Source organism: Trachypithecus francoisi, unplaced genomic scaffold (assembly GCF_009764315.1).
Source record: "Trachypithecus francoisi isolate TF-2019V2 unplaced genomic scaffold, Tfra_2.0 Lachesis_group3, whole genome shotgun sequence".
Taxonomy (NCBI): Eukaryota; Metazoa; Chordata; class Mammalia; order Primates; family Cercopithecidae; genus Trachypithecus; species Trachypithecus francoisi.
The window spans coordinates 39,240,262-39,254,353 of NW_022681468.1; the positions used below are offsets into that span (position 1 = coordinate 39,240,262).

Here is a 14,092-nt window from a genome sequence, read left to right on the forward strand (position 1 = left end):
AATAGACAAATGAAATTATATCAAACTAAAAAGATTCTGCATAGCAAAGAAAACAACAGTGAAAAGAGAACTTGCAGAATGGGAGAAAATATTTGCAAACTATTCACTTGACAAGGGATTAATATTCAGAATATACAAGGAACTCAGACAACTTAGCAAACAAATCAGATTTAAAAATAGACAGATTTTAAAATGTGCTGAATAGACATCTCTCAAAAGAAGACATACAAACAGCCAGTAGGTGTATGAAGAAATGTTCAACAACACTAATCATCAGAGAAGTGCAAATTAAAACCACAATAAGATATCATCTCATCCCAGTTAGAATGACTGTTATCAAAGACAAAAAATAACAAATGCTGGAGATGATATGAAGAAAGGGGAACTCATACATAGACACTGTTGCTGGGAATGTAAACCAGTATAGCCATTATGGAAAACAGTATGGAGATTGCTCAAAAAACTAAAAATAAAACTACCATATGAGCCAGTAATTCCACTGCTGGGTATATGTTCACAAGAAAGGAAATCAGTATATCAAAGAGATATCTGCACTACTGTGTTTATTGCAGCACTATTCACACTAACCAAAGTTTGGAAGCAAGGTAAGTGTCATCAACAGATGAATGGATAAAGAAAATGTGGTACATATACACAATGGGATATTAGTCAGCCATAAGAAAGAATAACATTCTGTCATTTGAAGCAACATGGATGGAACTGGAAGACATTATGTTAAGCAAAACAGCCCAGGCACAGAAAGACAAATATTCCATGTTCTCACTCATACATGAGAGCGAAAAAAGTGGATCTCATAGCAGTAGACAGTGGAATGATGGTTGCCAGAGGCCAAGAAGAGTGGAAAGAGGAGATAAAAAGAGGTTGGCTAATGGATACAAAAATACAGTTAGATAATAGGAATAAGTTCTAGCATTTGATAGCACAGTAGGGTGACTATAATTAAGAATAATTGATTAGAGTGTACCCAAAACAAAGATCTAGCCAATCAAGTCTCTGTGTGCCTGGAGAGACTGGGCAGTTTGACCCTTAAGACTGAATATTCAACCATCCTACTCTTTGAAGCAGACACAACTGCTCTGCATCAGACTGTCACCACATTTGGGTCTCTCAAAACCATTCAAATTCCTGAGCACTTGATGGCTCATGCTAGTTCATCAAATATTGAGCCTTTCCTGGAGAAAAGAGGCTATATCCCAATGCAAGAGCAGAATCCAGCCTCACAGCTGTCCCTCTCAGCAAATGGCTCCTTGGAAGCAAACCTGCCAGTGGTTGTCTGGACTGGCTCACCCAAAAGCAGACCTTGGAGAATAGTCAGACTTCTATCAGAGCCTGCAATTTCTTCAGTAATGTCTGGGAAAACCTAAAGGGCTTAGAAAACTGGCTCCTCAAGAGTCAGCAACAGGAAGTTCCTGAAAAACCAAGTTATCAAAAGTGTAATAGCCATTCCACTACCAGTTCTTTCTCCATTGAAACTGAAGATCAAGAGCTTCCTGATCAAGATGGAACAGACCTATCAGATTGGTTGGTGACTCCCTAGGAACCCCAGAAGCTGGAAAAGCTTGAGAATGGCAGTCGTGAAACCAATGAGAAGTTTAAGCACTTGTGCCAGTCCTACAATGTGAATGATTGACTTGTCAAGACCAACTCCCATACCAACTGTCAGGGCAACAAGTCCAAGGGGGTGGAGATTGGAAACCTGGGCAATCTGAAGTGCCTGAATGACCACTTGGAGGCCAAGAAACCATTGTCCACCCCAGCATGGTTACTGAAGATTGGCTTGTCCAGAAGCATCAGGATCCATGTAAGGTAGAGAGATGTGCAAAGCCAATGAGCCCTGCACAAGCTTTGCAGAGTGTGTGTATGACGAGAACTGTGAGAAGGAAGCTCTGTGCAAGTGGCTTCTGAAGAAAGAAGGAAAAGATAAAACTGTGATGCCTGAGGAACAAAAACCTGAGCCTGAGAAGCATAAAGATTCCCTGAATATGTGGCTCTGTCCTTCTAGAAAACAAGTAACAGAACAAAGGCACTAAAGGTAATGGTTCCTTCTAGAATTTCTGATTCCTTCCAAGTCATAAAGAACAGCTCTTTGTCAGAGTGGCTTATCTGGCCGCCATACAAAGAAGGAAGTCCCAAGGAAGACAGAGCTGGCAAACCAAAGCTTAAAAGCCCCATGACCACTTCCTGGTGTCCGTTTAACACAGCTGACTGGGTTCTGCCAGGACAGAAGATAGGCAACCTCAGCCAGTTATCCTCTGCTGAAGACAAGTGGCTGCTTGGAAAGAAGGCCCAGGAAGTATTACTTAATTCACCTCTATAGGAGGAACATAACTTCTTCCTAGACCATTTCAGCCACCCTGCAGTTTGTGACCTTTTTGCCTGTATGTAGCTTCAAGTTGATAAAGAGAAGTGGTTACATCAAATTCCTCTGCAGATGTGAAGGAATGGACAGCAAGAGTTGAGCAGCTTTCTGCCGATCATCACACATCATGAGCTGAATGACTACAGGTTGCCAAATCATTGTTTCTGGGTCCGACCAGTGAACTTAGTTCTTCTCCTGCCTAATTTTGTACTAGTGAAGTGAAGTGAGTCATGAGATTGAGTTACTGTTTAAAAGAAAAACGCCGTTTAGCAATGCTGAGGTGATTCAGTTCCTTCCTTCTTACAGAAGTATTAATCCATCCTACACTAGAAATGCAGCATCTTGGTGGACCAGTCTTTTTCACAAGCCTCCAAGTCTCCTTAGATTGGGTTGTTATTAAAAGTACATTAAAGCACTCTAGTCTTAAAAATGAAATATTTCTGTAATCGAATGTATTGATGTATTCTAAAGGTAGTAAACTTCCCTAACTTTTAATTGCCCTATAGATGCTTCTCTTGCTGTGGGTTTTCTTCTGTTAGTGGTCTAAAATAATGATTTTTCTGTTCTGTTAACATATTGTATATTTTACACAAAAAATTATTTTGGTAATTGCCAATAGCAATTACCAAAAATATATATTAACAAGCTTGGCAATTTTGGACATCGACTACCAAACATTTTAGCCTACGTGCTAGTTCTACATTATTTTTCATCTTCACTTGAAAGAAACTCAGCTATCGTCTTTATTTCTTTATGTAAATGCTATTAAAGTATCCAGTGAGCTCTTTTAGAAAGGCTCTATATTATTTCAAGACTATTTTCAGGGTAGTTCTGGCCTTTCAAAATATTCTACAGACCTACAGGGTTTAAAAGAACCTCAGTACCAACTAAGCAAACAGGTAAGATGTTGGAAATGTGGTCTAGTACTTGAACCATTCACTATCGTAGGGATTTGGGGTGCATCCTGTGTAAATGGAAGCTGAGCTTGACACATCTGGTGCTTTTAACTAGGAATAAAGTTGTCCTCTCACCGCAAGTACAGTATACCTGTACCTCCAAAAGTACAACACAGTGACATTTTTGTAAACAGACCGTTTTCAACACTTGTGCCTTGGGGTGTTCATTGAAGCTTAATGAAAACTACTGATGTTTTTTCAATATCCTTAAAGTTATGTCCATGCTTTAAAATGTCTCTGTAAGAGAGAAGAGGGGTTTATAATGTTTTTAAATTCTCTAAGATATTTTTGCTGCTTTCCAGACTTTGAAACTATTAAGCTTCTTAACTGTCTACGTTATTAGAAATACTTCTGGGGTAACTTCATGGTCCTACAATGTCACTGCCATACAGCTTCACTAGAGTTCTTTGAACCACAGCTGAAAAGAGCTTTGTATTATTTTTTAATCCCCTCCCCAGATATAATTTAGAACTATTATAATAAAGGTGGTGGGTAAAAACAACTTAAGGAGCCTTTCTAGTTACCTTAAGTTGCAGCTAACTCTGTAGTTTCTTTTTTGAGGCCTGACAAACATACTGTATTTTGCATTATCAAAATGTAATTTACATTACTCACTATGTTAATGAGTACATAAAACATTCTTTTGCATTGATGCATTTTGTATCTGCCTTCATTAAAAGCAAAACAGCCCTTAAAAAAAGAAAAAAAGGAAGAAATTAACCACAGCCATATGTCTTTGTTACCTACAAATGGTTTTTGTTTTACTCTAATACATCCCTGAGGTGATGCTATAAAGTGAAGACCAGAGTTTATGTCTTAAATAAAGCTTCCTGGAAAAGGACTATACTAGGTACTTCAAACTATTGACATTTCAAAGAATAGACTCTTGGGTACAGTCTTTTGATGTAACATAACTTACACAACTTTCAGACTGCACCTATGGGCTAAGGCATGATTTCTAGAACTCTTTTTAGTTGAGAAGCAGACAGCTTCATGAGATTGCTAACCCAACATCCAGAGGAACAAGAATTAATTATAGGACTGAATATACTGATAAGGGAAATTTTATTGGGATTATCTGGAATATTGTTGTTTTTGTTTTAATGTTCTGTTTTCTGAGTCTATAAGAAAGCCATTTCCCTCTCTTCTCACACTTCTTTAACCCATGACAATTAAGTAAACTCTGCTTTTGTAAACTGAAATGAAACAGATTTTAGACAATTCCTATTTACAGAGCACAGAGAAGTCACACAGACCTGTGCCCACCAGTGTCCTACCCCAAGCCAAAACCACCACCAGTGTGACTGCTCACACATTTGCCAGCAGGGTCCTCAACAGCTGCATTGCCTCTGCCACTGTGGTGAACGCCTGCAGGGAGGCAGGCACCCCGGCACCATGAGCACCCTGCCACAGCTGCCACTACTGATGCTGCTGGCATGTGTGAATGAGGAAGGATCCTGCTGTCACTGCACTAAGAAATGCTTTGGCTGACACCACCCATTAGAGTGCAGTGACCAGCAGTGTCAGAGCACCTTGCTCCCCACCCCCAACCAACAAAGTAGATTCCTAACCTCAAGGAGCCAGAGAACAAATTTGGGGCCCAGTACAAGTCCCCCAGAGTTAGAGTGTGCAATCTCAAAGTTAGGATCTGAGTGTTGGCCACCTAAAATCTTCCAGAAACAAAGCCAGCTGGCTGAATCCACCTTACACCAAAATCAAACCCTCAAAGTCATCAAATAGGATAAAGGAAAGAACAAAAATCCAAAGGTCAGCAACCTCAAAGATGGAAGGAACATAAGCCCACAAAGATGAGAAAGAATCAACACAAGAACCCTGACAACTAAAAAAGCCAGAGTGTCTTCTTTCCTCTAAACAACCATATCACCTCTCTAGTAAGGGTTTTGAACCAGGCTGAGATGATTGAAATAGCAGAAATAGAATTCAGAATATGGACAGGAATGAAGATCATTGAGATACAGGAGTACATTGAAACCTAATCCAAGGAAGCTAAGAATTATGATAAAACAATGCAGTAGCTGACAGATAAAATAGCCAATATAGAAAAGAATGTAACTTACTTGACAGAGCTGAAAAACACACTACAATAATTTCATAATGCAATCACAAGTGTTAATAGCAGAATAGATCAAGTAGAGAAAAGAATCTCAGTGCTTGAAGACTGGCTTTCTGATAATAGACAATCAGACAAAAATAGAGAAAAAAGAATGAAAGGGAACAAACAAAACCTCCAATAAACATGAAATTATGTAAAGAGATCAAATCTATGACTCATTTGTGTCCCTTAAAGAAATAGGGAGAGTGTAAGCAGCTTGAAAAACATATTTCAGGATATCATTCATGAGAACCTCCCCAACCTAGCTAGAGAGGCCAATGTTTAAATTCAGGTAATGCAGAAAACCCCCTAAGATACTTCACAAAAAGATCATCCCCCAGATACATAATCATCAGATTCTCCAAGGCTGAAATAAAAGAAAAATTGTTAAAGGCAGCTGGAGAGAAAGGTCAGGTCACCTACAAAAGGAAGCCTATCAGACTAATGGTGGGACCTTTCAATAGAAACCTACAAACCAGAAGAAATTGGAGGCCAATATTCAGCATTCCCAAAGAAAGAATTCCAACCAAGAATTTCACATCCAGTCAAATAAAGCTTCATAAGCAAGAAGAAATAAGATTCGTTAACAACTTCAGTAAAGTTTTTAAACAACTTTAGTAAAGTCTCAGGATACCAAATTAATGTACAAAAATCACTATATTTCCTATACAAGCAAATGCTGAGGGACAAGCAAATGTTGAGGGAATTTATTACCACCAGACCCACCTTACAAGAGCTCCTGAAGGAAGCACTGAATATGGAAAGACTGTTACAAGCCACTACAAAAACACACTGAAGTACACAGACTAGTGATACTATAAAGTAACCACATAAACAAGTCTGCAGAGTAACCAGCTAACATCATGATGACAAGATCAAATCCACACATATCAATAATAACCTTGAATGTAAATGGGCTAAATGTCCCAATGAAAAGACATAAATGGCAAGCTGTATGAAGAACCAAGACCCATTGGTATGCTGTCTTCAAAAGACCCACCTCACATGTAATGACAACACAGGCTAAAAATAAAGGGATGGAAACAAATCTACCAAGCAAATGGAAAACAGAAAAAGACATGGGTTGCAGTCCTAGTTTCAGACAAAACAGACTTTAAACCAACAAAGATAAAAAAAAAAAAAAAGACAAAGAAGGGCATTACATAATGGTAAAGGGTTCAGTTCAACAAGAATACCTAACTATCCTCAATATATATGCACCTAACACAGTAGTAGCCAGATTCATAAAGCAAGCTCTTAGAGGCCTTCAAAGAGACTTAGACTTCCACACAATAATAGTGGGAGACTTTAACACATCACCAACAATATTTGACATATTATTGAGACAGAAAATTAACAAAAATATTCAGGACCTGAGCTCAGCACTGGATGAAATGGACCTGACAGACATCAACAGAACTCCCCAAAACAACAGAATATATATTCTTCACATCATCACATGGCACATACTCTAAAATAGATTACATAATTGGAAGTAAAACACTCCTCAGCAAATGCAAAAGAACTGAAATCACAACAAACAACCTCTCAGACCACAATACAATCAAATTAGAAATCAAGACTAAGAAATTCACTCACAACCATACAATTACATGGAAATTGAATAACTGCCCCTGAATGACCTTTGGGTAAATAATGAAATTAAAGCAGAAATCAAGAAGTTCTTTGAAACTAATGAGAACAAAGATGCAACATACCAGAATCTCTGGGACACAACTAAGGCAGTATTAAGAGGGAAATTTATAGCACTAAAAGCCCACCTCAAAGAGTTAGGAAGATCTCTATTTAACAACCTAACATCATAACTAAAAGAACTAGAGAACAAAGAGCAAACCAATCTGAAAGCTAGCAGAAGACAAGCAATGACCAAAATCAAATCTAAACTGAAGAAGACTGAGATGCAGAAAATCATTCAAAGATCAATGAATCCAGGAGCTGTTTTTTTGAAAAAATTAATAGGATAGACCACTAACACACTAATAAAGGAGAAAAGAGAGAAGATCCAAATAAATACAATCAGAAATGAGAAAGGGGATATTGCCACTGAGTCCACAGAAATACAATAATCATCAGAGAATATTATGAACACTTCTATGCACATAAACTAGAAAATCTAGAAGAAATGGATACATTCCTGGACACATACATCCTCCCAAGACTGAGCCAGAAAGATATTAAATCCCTGAACAGACCAATAATGAGCTCTGAAATTGAGTCAGTAATAGCCCACCAACCAAAAAAAGCCCAGGACCAGATGAATTCACAACTGAATTCTACCAGATTCTACAAAGAAGAGCTGGTACCATTCCTAAAACTATTTCAAACAATTGTGGAGGAGGGACTCCTTTCTAACTTATTCTATGAGTCCAGCCTCACCCTGATTCCAAAACCTGGCAGAGACACAACGAAAAAGAAAACTTCATGCCAATATCTTTGATGAATATTGATGCAAAAATCCTCAGCAAAATACTGGCAAACCAAATCTAGCAGCTCATCAAAAAGCTTATCCACCACAATCAAGTAAGCTTTATTCCTGGGATGCAAGGTTGGTTCAACATACACAAATTAATAAACATGATTCACCACATAAACAGAACCAAAACCAAAAACCACATGATTATCTCAATAGATGCAGAAAAGGCTTTCAATAAAATTCAACACCCCTTCATGTTAAAAACTCTCAATAAATAGGTATTGAAGAAACATGTGTTGTGCACATGTACCCTAGAACTTAAAGTACAATTAAAAATATTTTTTTTGAGCGGGGGCCGGGCGCAGAGGCTCATGCCTGTAATCCCAGCACTTTGGAAGACCAAGGTGGGTGGATCATGAGGTCAGGAGTTCAAGACCAGCCTGGCCAAGATAGTGAAACCTGCTCTCTACTAAAAATACAAAAAGTAGCTGGGCATTGTGGCAGATGCCTGGAATCCCAGCTACTCAGGAGGCTGAGGCAGAGAACTGCTTGAACCCAGGAGACGGAGGTTGCAGTGAGCCGGGACTGCACCACTGTAATCCAGCCTGGGTGACAGAGTAAAACTGTCTCAAAAAAAAAATTTTTTTTTTTCAAGAAACAGATTTGAAATATCTGATTCTCATTCAGTTCCCAAAATTCAGAAACTCTTAAAGAACCTCCTTACTTTTCATGGCAATATAGCTATTTGCATAATTTTGGTAGGAATTGGTCCTGCTTTTCACCAGAATATAATTAAACAAATTGATAGTGAAATCAAGGCCTTGTCTGAAGTGTCATATCTGAGAATGGTGCTCATTTAATCAGATATGCCCACCAGTTTGCTTTAAGAAACAGAAATTGGTTATACTTAGAGAATCAGTGCCTCTAAAGCCCTCCCAGGAAAGCTGGCCTGGTTCCTGGCTGACAGAGTCCCTAGCTTTCAGAGGGCTAGAAAGGTCATTTTCTAGTAGACCAGTAACTTTAGAATATTCAGGGACCATTAAGAAAAACGGATTTCACCCAAATTCATAGGTTACTGCAGGTGAAATTTGGTATAGAGAGTTTCTTGGAATTGATTTCCTAGCCTCAAGATAGTAAATAGTAGAGGCTTTTAAACCCATCTGAGATTTTTATGAAAACTCCCAGACATAAGTTAATTTTGTGGCATTAGTTGTTGCTCAGTACTATATAGCTCAAGATTTGCAAAGATTGGCAAACTTAAGAGAAACGATATGCTAATTAACATCCTTGCTGCATCTATGTAAACAATCAGGCTAAACCTAATTGAAATCAGCCTTATTTTGTGATCAAGAAGTCTTTCTTTGAGATTATGTAATCACAAGGGGGGGAAGGAGACAGTTAGAAAAAAATTATGAAAGACTTTGAAATGCACTAAAAGCTACCAAAGAGATTACTGGATGTTTTTATTGGAAAACTATGCGTTGTCTAGAGTATACCACTTTGGCTTACCTAATGCTATGTGGTTTAGACCTCTCGTATCTTTGAGCTATTTTATGACTCTGTAAGTTATAAAAATAAAATGATAAAGCAAACAATTTTTGTCTATAAACATGCAAATTAGTTCTGTCTGGTGGAGGAACAATTGATTCCCACTCCACTCCAACAATTATGGAAAAAGCCAATTTTGCATTTATTTGTAAATTCGTTTCATGACCTACATATAGCTCTGCTCTTTGAATTCTCCTTTGAACTACTTGTAACATCTTACTGATGTCCTCATGAATTAATAAGTTAAATAAAATATTTGACATATGTTCACTTTGTATATTTATTTGACAGTCATGGTTTTATCTTAAAACTTAAAAAAGTATCCATCAACAAGTTAAATTTGTTTTGTTTTTGTGGTGTAAACTGTATTATATTTATTATTTATATATAATTATAAAAGCATTGCATTGTCAACAGTTAACTGGTTGACATAATGTTAGTTTAATAGACACTCAATTGAGCATTTATTAAATTTTGCTTTCTATCTTGGAATTAATAATTTAATTTTAAGTTTCTAACATTCTTGCAGGTACTTGAAATGTTCTTAAGCTGTAAGCACTGTAACTGTGGGGTAAAAATCAATAAAATAACCATGTAGTCACTCAATAAATACTTGTTGAATAAACGATTGAATTACGAATAATATCTATCATTTTGGCAGCATTTCCCAAGAGCCGTACATTCATATATACACCAGAAATAAAAGATGAAAAATAAACTAGATAGTAAGATTTGTTGGAAATTATTATTGTTATTATTATTATTGCAACAACGGCAATATGGCAATAATAATGGGCTAAAACAGGTTGAATATCTTACCTGCAGTTGCACAGTTCTAAGTGCCAGAAGCAATATTTGAACCCAGTTTTCTGACCATAGAGTTCATACCTTTTCACTACCCAGGATATGGTCTTGAGTCTTGTGCCTCTTTGAGGAAGTCCCATCATGGTGATTCATATTTTCTTTTTGTTGTTGTTGTTCTTCTACTCTCAAGCCCCATTATCCTTGTTCTTGGCTAAGGAGACATCTCACCGGAAAGCACAGCACTCACAGGCCTTGGATTTCCAGTTCTGCCAGCAGGAGAACATAGCCCTTTCAGAAGCTACGTATTCTTGAGCAAGTTACTTAATATCTCTATTAAAATAAGAATATGAATAACATCTTACCCTAAGGGTATTGAGAAGGAAAATGAGATAATGAGGTAACAAGCTTGGCACCATTCCTGGCACAGAGTAAGTGCTCAGTAAGCAGTGATCCAGGTCACAGTTGCTTTCAGATTCCTGCTCCTCTCTGGCCACTCTAAAGCCTCTGAACTTCAGCCAAGGGCAGCAGGGATTAGGTTAGGAAGGAAGAAATGGTAGTGAGAGGACACGATTTGCATAAGCCTTTACATTTTATGAAAACTCTTTTTATTCCACAATGGAACAAGTCTTTTGAAGCAAGGCAGTACAACCTAGAGACAATTTAAACAAATTCCAATTGGAGAGTTACAAGAGAGATTGCAGAAGGAAACTGGGTCCAAATCCCAGTGGCCCTGAGCCAAGCAGGCTCCTGATTGCACTGAGCTCAAATCCTTCTCCAGGCCGCAGAAATAAAAGGAAGTGAGGAGAGGAGACCACAGGGCATTTGGGGGCCCAACGTAGGCCAAGCCAAAAACTCGGGTCTGGGTCCCAGTCTTTGTTCTTGAGGAAGTTATTTGTCAGCAAATGGAGGAAAACCTGGGAGGGGCTTGTGTTGTTGGAAAAATATGTTAGTTTCAAATGCACACAAAGTCCCGAAATAAAGCTGAGCAAAGCAGCCACTGTGTCTCCCATTGCTTTCGTAGATCCCCATGGCCTTCGTCACTGAGTTCTGCACAAAGGGGGCTCTAGGTATGTGCCAGTTTCCTAAGGAAGATATACCAGGCTGAAGCAAGAAAAGCAGGGTAGGTAGGGGTCTTAACTCACTTCTGAATGAGTGTGATTGTGATCTGCACTGTCAAAGCATAGGTCTTGCTCCATTCAATAATCACCTCCAAGGGTTTGGGGCTGTGCAGGAGGGGCTGTGGAGAGGCGGGAGAAGTCATCATTACAGGTACAGAATTGGACTCTAACTTTAATCACAACCTCCAGTGAGGTCTTCCAGACCCGCCAAATCTCACAACTTCAGTTGAGACTTGGCCTTGAAAAATGCGTCCCTGGCAGCTACAGTGTGGCATAGAGAAGGAGCCTGGGCTTTGTTTGCCTTCAACAAAACACCGGGTTGAAGCCAGCCACTCACCCGCAGAGTGACTTCATTTACTTAACATCTCTAAGCCTCAGTTTCTTTGTTTCTAAATTAAGGTTAATAGCATAGATCCCATAAGGTTGTCGTAAGGATTAAATGAGATAAGTTGGAATTAAAAACACTTGCCTTGCAAGGTGTTTTAAGATTAAATAAGATGATGTATGAAAATCCAAGCCTGGCACTAACAGGCCCTTAATTGTGGCTGGGTTGGTTTGAGGGGGGGGCTATAAATCACCCCCTCTCCTTTTCATGATCTGCACAAGTGAGATACAGAAAAAAAAACGGAGTCTAAAAGATTAGCTTTGGAGCCAGTAGAGACAGATAAGAGACGGGGCATTAGCCTGCAGACAAGGGGGCTTCCTAACATTTTACCTTGGAATCAACAGTGTCTCTCCAGTGCTGTTTCCTCCTAAGGAGTAGAGCTAACATTTCTTCATGGAAGCATCAGGACCGGGGAGTTAGATTCTTCTTGGCAATAATTATATAATACCTCTCCAACAGATGGCACATATTATTAAAAACATCCCACTGTTATATACAGATATGAACTTGCCTTCTTAATTCAAGTCCTAACCCTTCAACTTGTGGTCTTGAAATATTTACATCACTTATCCATGTGTTAACATCTTAACAAGGAATTCTTCACAGATCAGCTTTTCAGAGAAGCACAGGATCCCTGAGTGATCAATTTCTTTTCCCCACACTTAAGCCACATCCACAGATTTTCTATTTTCATCACAACACTATAAATATCACAGTAACATTTTAAGTATATCCTTAGGTTTTTCTCTCCTCATCTGCTGTCCCTAAGGAGCAGGTGGGGTGCAAGAGAAAAGATGGAAACCACGCTCAAGGAGCCCCAGCCTCCTCTGCTCTCTTCGATAAATGCTGATGTCCTGCCCATAAGCCTGGCACTGGATTGGAACTGACTCCTGGTCCTGTCAATTTCAACTTTCTACCTAATACTATATTATGTCAAATCTTCTAGGCTTCTTTTAAAACTCTGGATGAGCATGGGAGCTCAGACACACACATACACACTTGTGTACGCACATGCATGCTCACATCCACTCACATTCACCCCTCAGTCTCAGCAGGTGATGTCTAGATGATGTCTCATGTTTCATATAGACAATAGGAATCACCATCTGGAAAGTCCTTCAGAGTCACACATTCAGAGCTACAATCCACCCACATCCACGTGCATTCTCTCTTCCTTTCCCTCTCCTATAATAAAGAAGTTCAATCAAAGCAATCTGAGGCAAGTTCTCTTACCTATTTTTGGATGCCATCATCCCCTCCTTCTCAGGAATCTTTACTTTCAGTGATCCTTTTTCTCTTTTGTACGTGCAAGCTCTATATTTCCATTAAATTTTCATGAAGAATGTACTCCCATTAAAGAAAAAACGTCTCTCACCACATCCTCATCAGTCAACTAGCACCCAGCCTCTCTCCTCCCTGTTGCAGCCAAGTGTCTCAAAAATGTTGTCCAGCCACACTGACAACATCTGCTCACCTCTCACTCAGTCCTCAGACCACCCCAATCTGACTCTTTGCTCCACCAAAAAAAAACCAAGGCTACCAATGATCTCCAAGTTGCTAAATCCAGCAGTTTCCAGTCCTTGCCTCAGTTATGCTCCCAGCAGCGTTTCAGGATTTGAAGACTCCCTTGGATACCTCAAGGCAACCAATGTCACAGCCTTGCCCCTGAACTGATCCTGACTTGGTTCTCCAAGCTCAAGAGGGTTTCCATCATCTAACCAGCTAACAGAATTCATATGGAGTCACCCACAACACCTCTTTCCCTCTTACCTTCTATATCCAATTTGCCAGCAAGTACACTGTTTTGCTTTTGAAATATTTAAGTTGATCTATTTCCCTCCATTTCACTGCTATCCCTGTCCAAGCCACCATTTTCTTTCACTTGGTCAACAACACTGACTTCTTAAGCAGTTCTCCTCACAGAGCCTTCTGTCCTGAATGAACAGAAGCTGAGTGGTATTTTTTTAATGCAAATTTGATTTCCTCTCTCTCTCTCTCTCTCTCTCTACCCCCTCCCATCCCACCCTTCTTAAAATTCTTCAGTGGTTTTTTATTGCTCTTAGAATCTAGATCCAAATCCTTAGCATGGCTCGTAAGATCCAACAAGGTCTGGCCCCTGCAGGGCCTCCATTTGTCTCACAGTTTGTGTGGAGCTCCGCTTGAAGTTGTGCAGTGCACAGCTTGCACAGCTGTATACCTAGGATCTGGGCCCTGACCTATCTCTCAAGTCTCATCTCTACCGCTCTGGCCCTTCTACTCTATACTCAGCCACATTCTCATTTCTCAAATGTGTCCTGCTCACTCCGGCCAACAGTGTTCTTCATTACCTAGTACACTCTCTTCCCCTCTCCCAA

At 39.2% G+C, this 14,092-nt stretch overlaps 1 long non-coding RNA gene and 1 pseudogene across 1 annotated transcript; one reads left to right on the forward strand and one right to left on the reverse strand.

The window, feature by feature from the left end:
• Positions 1–974: 974 nt before the first annotated feature.
• LOC117071016 lies at positions 975–5,517 on the forward strand (annotated as a pseudogene).
• A 4,889-nt stretch (positions 5,518–10,406) lies between these two features.
• Positions 10,407–13,617, reverse strand: LOC117069459. Its single transcript, XR_004431551.1, has 3 exons — positions 12,069–13,617; positions 10,598–10,744; positions 10,407–10,501 (listed from the first exon to the last, which is right to left on the reverse strand). It is a non-coding gene; the product is annotated as an uncharacterized LOC117069459 (long non-coding RNA).
• Between the last annotated feature and the right edge of the window lie 475 nt (positions 13,618–14,092).